General features: G+C 31.4%; 1 long non-coding RNA gene across 3 annotated transcripts; it reads left to right on the plus strand.

Annotated features, from left to right (window-relative positions):
* Positions 1-334: 334 nt before the first annotated feature.
* Positions 335-4494, plus strand: LOC128222620 (uncharacterized). Of its 3 annotated transcripts, none has more exons than XR_008259179.1 (5): positions 335-447; positions 1534-1610; positions 1944-2025; positions 2807-2937; positions 4017-4494. It is a non-coding gene; the product is annotated as an uncharacterized LOC128222620 (long non-coding RNA). The 3 variants fall into 3 exon arrangements; XR_008259180.1 differs by having other exon boundaries at positions 338-440; XR_008259181.1 differs by lacking the exon at positions 335-447 and adding an exon at positions 465-571.
* The last annotated feature ends 4769 nt before the right edge of the window (positions 4495-9263 follow it).

Here is a 9263-nt window from a genome sequence, read left to right on the forward strand (position 1 = left end):
AATAACAAAGTTGTCAAAATACATGTATGTGAGAGTGCAGCTTTAAGGAGTATACTTCGTTATATCAATAAAATATACTCGTTAAACTGTCGATTGTTTACGTATCTACATAAATTCAATTACCTTTTGAACTAGAAAGTGTTATATTTTCAAAGAAAATAGCCATTACCTCTGTTCAGTGTCGGTCAAATTCGATGTTTTGAACCCGTTTGAACCTCTCTCGCGCGTGCTAAATACCAAATGACGCAATGTTTTGGACTGGTCTTCATTTTCTTCGATACAGGCACAACCGAGCGTAAATATTAAGCGAGAAAGTCTAGTGGAACGATGCAGGGTTCATTGGGTTTGTTTACAAAAATTCAAGCATCCGGTTAAGAAGACGACAAATAAGAATGGTATTAATGTTGGTAGAATGGAACTCCTTCCTGATTCCTGCACATGTAAGTTGTAAGTATTGACTATATCGGGATACCATACAGGACACTCAAGTGTTATTTTATATTTTCTTAGTTATCATGCAAATGAAAATAATCACTATCATTTAAAAGTTATTCAGGGATAGTTGCAAATGGTTTGTTTACATTAATTAGTTTTATGAATTTAATTGAATACACAAATTTTATTAGAGCTTTGCACCAAATTAAATTCAGTTCATTTTACGGGAGTAACCCACACTAGCGGATCCAGAAAGGGGGTGGGACCCCCCCCCCCCAAAAAAAAAAATATTCTGTAAAGAATCTCAGGACTAATTATTCAAAAAATCTTTTGAATCTTTGATATCATAATGGTAAAAAAAATTTTACCAAAATACAAAATGTAAAAAAAAAATATCAAGTCAGAGAATGGGTTGGAACCGGTGTCGCCAAAATTGCAGTCCAGTGTTGTATCCACTGTGCTATGAAGGCTTATCCTAAACAGTTGGAATATTTAATCTTTATACCTAACTTGTAATATATTGGCGAATTTTTTTTATTGTAAATTATGTGGTACTTCAGTTAGTAAGTTTTAATGCATTGTACACATAGATACCAAGTTTATGTCAGTTTTCGTCAATTTTCTTTTTTTCCGCTATTTCATTAAACAGATTACAGCCCCTTTTAAACAAGTCTTTGGGAGGAACTGTTGGGGATTGTTATTAAAGCTGCATTTTCACAGATTTACCATTCTGACAACTTTTTTTTTCATCATGGAATGAATCATGCAATGTTAGTGCATAAATTATGTCCGCGAACCATGATTTAAAACTGCTGAAAAAATATCAGATAGCTGTTTTTCATATGTACGTTCATAATTGTTGTTCTGTGACTTAAATTTGAACACTTTCAGAAAAATGAAATAATAAGCAGATTTCTCAATACATGACATCTGTTTTATTGTTAGAAATTTAAGGCATTGATTCTCTGAGATAATAATAATGTTAAAACAGTCAATCTGTGAGAGTGCAGCTTTAAGACTCATTTTTCCTAAGATCAGCCAAGTTAGTATTATAGCTAATTTAAGCTTAAAAGTAGGTGAATTTTATATTTATTTCAGACCAGATACTCTTGAGGGACCAATTTAAGGGCAAACAGACAAACGTTTTGATGCAAAGAAAGCATTGGATTTGAAAGGTAGATTTTTAACACATATTTACATGTACTCAATGTCATTTACTAGTATAACATAATGTATTCAAGTATAAGATATTTCAAGTATTTGGTCAGGTTGTTAGGTTTAATTGAAACTGTTAAGCAAATAAATGAAAGTCCATGCAATTTTGCATGCACATGTTTGTTGCATGCAGATTTTACTCAGATGGCATAGGGTACAGTTACTCTTGTAACTTGCTTAAAATAAATGCAAATAATTCTGCATGTGTCTGAAGTCATGTTTTATTTTTCTCTACAAATTGTTTTAAAAAATGCAATTGTTTGATTTCCTTTCTTATGTGTTATGCATTGCAGTTCCCATGGAGAAGAAAAATGGAGAGATTCTAAAAGTATGAAGATACTCCTGTGTATAATGAGGAAATCTTGTCAGTGAATGGTAAGTTCTCTTTGGATTAATTCTATGTATAACAATATAAATATGAGGTAAGCCAAGAAATGAGAATTACATAATTATTCTGTTCAAACATACATTGACATATTAAATATAAAGACATACGGTATGTATGATTTGTCTCTGCTATTATACTCCTACCACTTGATGGTTAGGGTTCATTTGGACAAGTCTTCTTTTATCCATAATTCCAAATGCTTCTGAGATTTCTAACACATATTAAATATGTTGAGGAGAAGTGCTGTGCAAAAAACATTTTTGTTTATGGTATTTTAGAGTTATTGGTCTTTGATTATTTTTCTTTCACTTTTCTATGTTTTTGAGGTATTAACTTCAAACTTCATGCACATATTGGACGTGATAAGAAAAATAGCTGTGCATATGAATCATTAAATTGTGTATGGTAGTCAAAGAATTGTAAACCTTTGATTATTATCTTTATATTTTTTTATTTTTTTTCTTCTCTTCATAACTTTTTTTCATTTTTTACTTTAATTTAACAAAACACTATTCTGTTTTTGGTATATTAAGGATTATTTTCTTATGTTTATTTTGTGCTTGGCAGTTTTAAAATTATTGCCTAATTGGTTACTGTATGCTTAAAAGCAAACATCACTCTCAGTGAAAACCTCTTATTACAATAGGTGATAGCTGTAGTTTTTCATGGAAACAAGTGTTTGACAGTATGAGTCATTTTTTAGTAGCAATATATTATGTACATTTAAGGTATAAGTTCTCTTTTGCTAATTGTTCAGTTGTTTTTCAGTTGTTGCAATTGTGGACCAGGTCAGAGTTGTACTAAACCAACTAAGACACAATGAGATACAGGAATGACACAATGAGAAACAGGAAACAGGAAAGTGATGACTGATCGCCACCTGTTACAAATTCATCTAGGTACAGTTTTTATTCCAGATTTGATACAACTGTAAACTGTTTTATGCATGCTATGATTATGTTCATCATGTTTGTTTAAGACCGTGATGATGAGGACTAATCTATTGATTATCCCTTGCCAAAAGGCAAAGTGGATACAGTAATTGTGTAATTGTGCACGTGTGTGTGCGTGTGCACGGAATGTAACCTTGAGCATAAATCCCCCAGGTATTAACTTCAAACTTCATATACAGATAGATCCCTATTGAGAAGAAGTGCAGTGTTAAGGGACCATAACTCTGTTTACAGTTCTTTTTGTAATAACCCTTTGTTATATTTCTTACTGAGTTTTTGTCTGCAGCAGAACTTGAAAAGTCTTTGAGGTGTTGATCTCAAACTTCAAATATGTACAGATAGATCTCATTTAGCAGAAGTGCAGTGCACAGAAACCATAACTCAAGATTTTTTTTGTAGTAGTTGCCCTTTGTTAGTTTTCAATGTTATCCTTTGTTGTAATGCACTGTTGTGATCATGCTCAAATATGCTCATTCACATTAAAATTAATTGTCCAGGTTCAAATCCTGTAATAGAAACAATTATTTTCTTCTGTGTTTAGCAAAGTTTATATGAACTATCTATCAATGTAAAATAAACTAAGATTTGTGTGTTTTTATCATTTCTTATTTATTTGTATATTTTTTGTTACATATTTTTATGTGCATATATATAAAATCTATATCACAAAAAGTGTGGCTAATTTTTAATATTAAGATATAATATGTATAAGAACTATCATATTTCAAAATCAACCATAGAGCTTTTGCAAGATAGATAATAACTTAATGTATCTGATGAACAATAATGTGATTTTGGGATGCCAGCAATAACTTTTCAAGGTGAAAATATGTTCTTGTCATTGATTTTACATATAAGTAATCAGTATGCAAAGCCCTTTCAAATGATACTTATATGGGGTAACTATCAAATTTTAACATTGAAGCCAATGGCACAAATGAATGAAAAGCTCCTTAATAGTTCAATATTTGAAGCCAACAATGGAACTGTGTTTATGTATTGCTTAATGTTCCTTTTTCTTTCAGAAAACTCCCCACATCCAACAAGAGACAGTCTGACTTCAAAATCTTCATTGAAGGCAACTTAATGGACAAGACATCCGTCACATAAAGATTCACTAAAATTGGAATGATATACCAATTTTAACTTTTAACAGACAAATACATTATAGATTTGAAAATAGATTACCCTTAGATAAGTTGGATGATTAACATTTACCTCAACACAGTACAAAGTGCTCATGTTGAACTATTGTGATTGATCATAGTCTGTCCTTCATTTTTATTAACAGTTTCATACAGTGTTAACACTTAGTATGGGGACTCATTTTTAGCTCAACTTTTCGAAGAATATGGAGAGCTATACTACTCACCCAAGCGTCGGCGTCGGTGTCACCCCTTGGTTAAGGGTTTGCGTGCAAGCACACATAGGTTAATATCTCAGCAACTACTTGAGGTATTGCATTGAGACTTTATACAATGGTACTCAACCATCCAACCTACTTAATTAACCAAGTTAGATAACTCTACTTTGCATTTAATGCCAATAATAGGCCTTTAATATTTGACTTAGAAATTCTGGTTAAGGTTTTGCATGCAAGCACACATAGGTTAATATCTCAGCAACTACTTGAGGTATTGCATTGAGACTTGATACAATGGTACTCAACCAGCCAACCTACTTATTTAAACAAGTAAGATAACTCTAGTTTGCATTTAATGTAAATAATAGGCCTTTATTATTTGACTTAGAAATTCTGGTTAAGGTTTTGCATGCAAGCACACATAGGTTAATATCTCAGCAACTGCTTGAGGTATTGCATTGAGACTTGATACAATGGTACTCAACCATCCAACCTACTTAATTTTCCAAGTTATATAACTATAGTTTGCATTTAATGCAAATACTTGCGTTTATTATTTCACTCAGAAATTCTGGTTAAGGTTTTGCATGTAAGCACACATAGGTTAATATCTCAGCAACTACTGGATGAATTGCATTGAGACTTTATACAACCACCCAACCTAATTGAATAATCAAGTTAGATAAAAATTCTGGTTAAAATTTTGCATGTAACCACATTTATGTTAATATCTCCGCACATCATGTATTGCATTGAAATCTAATCTAACAGTGATCCATGCATGTTTCGCCAAAACTTTTCAATCCTTACACTGAAAAGCAGCGGAATAGTCGAGAGCGCTGTCTCTGTGACAGCTCTTGTCTCTTTGGTCTTTATTCATACTGGCCAGAATATGTTTACCAAAAAAATCTTAGTAGAGATTGATAACTGTTCAGGTTGGACAAAAAGCATGTAGGTTGTTTGTTCTAATAATATAAACTGTAAATGCTTCAGAAACTATATATATATAATTTTCATGATATTTGTCAGTATTTATTCTCGTCAACATTTAAATAATATTAGGTGAAACTTGTTTATTGGTCAAAATGTGTTTGATTAGAGTGGCCTCAAGTTCCACTTTATATGAATGAAATTTGGTCAAGTTTTAGAAAAAAACTATGTTCTAGTTTTATAGGCCATATTCTCTTCCCAAGCCTTCCTTAAAGAATGAATGTAGGTAATATGAAACAGGAGTCACTAAGTCAAGTATTAAAAAGCCTTAAAATTGCTATTCATAGAGGTATTGTTTCCTCATCATAAATCACAACTTAGCCAGCAAGACTTTACAACAAATAAGGCATAACATGTAAATAGTTAATAATTAGGCACATATTTTAGTGAATAAAATCTTGTGAACATATTATTGAAACAAATAATGTGTCTGGTTCTGAGGTGAGCAATAAAGCACATTGCTTAGTAACAATTGAGCTAGCTCATTATTAAAAGTTTGTTTTAAACTTGAATTAAATGAATGCAAATCATATATTATTATTTTTAATCTATATTTTTTTTTTAGTTACCTTGTTCTGTTGTTAATTTCCATACTGACTTAGGTCAATTATGGCTAATTGTCTAATTATATTTTAACTTCTAACCTAAATGTTTCATTGTACTTTTGAGTGTTCTGTTAACTATATTGCACATTATCCCTATATGACAGTATAAATTCAATAAAACCATGGTTATTAAGTTCCATACATATTGGAGCACATGGTAAGCCTCTAGAAATGTCACTTCTTAAACCTAGATTCTTGATCTGTTCGCCACATTGTTTTGTTAATTTTTTGTTTATAAAAACAAATGATTGTTTAATGTCAAGGAAACCTTTTTAAAGTTAAAATGTAGATGTACATAGATAACTGTCAAATATTATTTACCATTTAATAACTGTCTAAAGGCAAAATTTCCATTCATTTTTATATTTGATTTGGGTCCCTAGGGTCATGGTCACTGTAACTAAAAATAGAAAAATGCTTGGTACTGAATAACTTCAGTTTTAATACATTTAAAACTGAATCTCACAATAAAGGCTGAAGTTCTTGTTGCATTGCAGCATTTCTAGTTATCTTTTTAATTTGACTCTTTTTATTGCTTTCGACAGGCACATATTACATCATTATTGTATTCATTTTTAAGACAAAGCCTCATTTAATTGAGCGTGCTGTCCAAAGACAGCTCTTGTTGACATAATTATAAGACACCTTATGGTATGGTTTATATGAACAATAGCTGTTTCTGTGTATGTTTTAGAAGAAACTTCCATTTCTTATCATATTGATGGACATAGATATACATACATGTACGGGATTATTGACATCAGATTCTTAGGATTAAATTTACTAATGTTCTGTTCATGTTCAAAATAGATACAGTAATGGTAAATGCATAGTCTTGTTTGTTTATAACATAGACAACCATGTCTTTTGGTTGTCCTGGTCTCCTGTCCTGTTATGTGAATTGGGTTTTATGGACATCTTCGATATTGTAGGTCCAATTCTAGTGTCTAGCTGGAAAAGTATTTAGCCTAGGGAGACCTTAGTTTGGGTTATCATGTTGGATATGTCTAAATGTTGGCATGTCGGGAAATGACAATTTTAGGCTATGATTTTAGGCTATGACAATTTAAAAATGTAGACGTTGCTGGGCAAGGCTCCACACCCAAGTGACTGTCGCATGATATTCTTGAAAAAATGCCTTGGGCTTTCGGTTTGTTATGAATTTTGCGAGTCTGGCAAATATCTGCATTATAAAATTCATCGACATACAGGTGACAGAGAAAAAGGTCAATTTTCAATGATTTCAAAAGATTTATTAACTAAAAGGGGATCATCATAAATGAATACAGAGAACAAGGTTAATTGATTTGACAGAGGATTGATGCAGAGCTTCAAAAATTAAGGAGACAATTTCAGAAAAATGCACATAAATGATTTTTGTTTATTTGTGTTGTTTGATAACTGCTGTGTGTCGATTTTTATTTAATTTCATTTTACCCCCCAAATCACACTTCACACAATACATGGTTTCTACACTTAAGGTTTGTTATACTGTATTATAGTATCTATTGAATACAGTAAAATTTCTGGTCATTGTATTGCAAAATTTGTGCTAATAATTTGCAATTTCAGAAATTCTCATTTTTATTTAATTTTTCAAACATTTTCCCCAAAATTCACATTTCACAAAATTACATAGTTTCTTTACTTTTGATATATTAAACTGTAATATTTATGAAATACAGTAATTCTGGTCATTCTATTGCAATATTTGAAAAAGTTATTGGCAAATTCCAGAAATTCTCATTTCCATTTAATTTTTCATACATTTTACCCCGAAAATCATATTAACCCCGTTTTCTATATAATATATAATAACTGTTAAATGATATATATTAGCTGCAGTAGTTCTGGTGTTTTTATTGCAAAATAAGGCAGAGTTATTGGCAAAATTCATAAATTGTCATTTTCATTTAATTTTTCCAACATTTTACCCCAAAAATCATTTTTTGCGCCATATAATTGTTCTATGATTTAAGTATATTAAATATGTTGCCTGATATGACATATATTCATCAAAATTATTTTTGTGCAGTTTTCTCCATTTTTTGTTCAAAAATCTCCGTTTGTATACATTGAATAGAGAACAAAGGTGTTGAAGCACTGCTTCAACACCTCTGAGAATGAGTATAGAGTATAGTGCACGCTACCACAATGTATATAGACTATAACACAGGTTCAAATTAACAGATAGAGAATAGTGCACGCCACCACAATGTATATAGACTATAACAGAGGAATTGATGTAAAGTTTCAAAAGCTCTGGTTGATACATTGCATAGAGAACAGGGGTGTTGAAGCACTGCTTCAACACCTCTGAAAATGAATAGAGTATAGCGCACGCTACCACAATGTATATAGACTATAACAGAGAAGTTGAAGTAAATCTTCAAAATCTCTGACTGTATACATTGTATAGAGAATAGGGGTGTTGAAGCACTGCTTCAACGCCTCTAAGAATGAATAGAGTATAGTGCACGCTTCCACAATGTATATAGACTATAACAGAGGAGTTGAAGTAAATCTTCAAAATCTCTGGCTGTATACATTGTATAGAGAACAGGGGTGTTGAAGCACTGCTTCAACACCTCTTGACAATGAATAGAGTATAGTGCACGCTTCCACAATGTATATAGACTATAACAGAGGAGTTGAAGTAAATCTTCAAAATCTCTGGCTGTATACATTGTATAGAGAACAGGGGTGTTGAAGCACTGCTTCAACACCTCTGAGAATGAATAGAATATATACCGTGCACAGTATATACTGGTATAGAATATAACACCAGTGTATGTACTGTCACGGTGTATCGAGCATATCCATATAGTGTATAGAGTCTATGCACTGTGTTGATATAAGATATCAATCTCAACTTGGTCTAAGCATTCTAGATTTAATATTTTTTTCTAGATTCAAATAATTCACTGTTACTAGTATAACAAACGTAAATTTTGACTGATAAATCTTCAACATCTTACTAAATAATGCATTAATGGAAAATTTTAATTACTGATAACAAGATTGTAACCATGTATTTAAAAGCAGGAAGCGCAAAAATATTAAATGATTGGTGAATGCTAAAAGATTTACTGTGGTCTATTATAGTCTCATAAGGTAGACTCGTTATCCTTCATAAGAACCATTGTTTTTGACATTTATTCATCCTTTTTGAACATTAAAATAGTATTATGAATTGTGTTAAATCTTATTTGGGAGTAAGAGTGCATCTATAATACAATTGTTTAAATAAAAAAATAAAAAAACATGAACAAATGTCAAAAACAATGGTTCTTTTGAAGGATGCTGAGTTTATT

This window comes from Mya arenaria, chromosome 16 (genome assembly GCF_026914265.1).
Source record: "Mya arenaria isolate MELC-2E11 chromosome 16, ASM2691426v1".
Lineage (NCBI taxonomy): Eukaryota > Metazoa > Mollusca > Bivalvia > Myida > Myidae > Mya > Mya arenaria.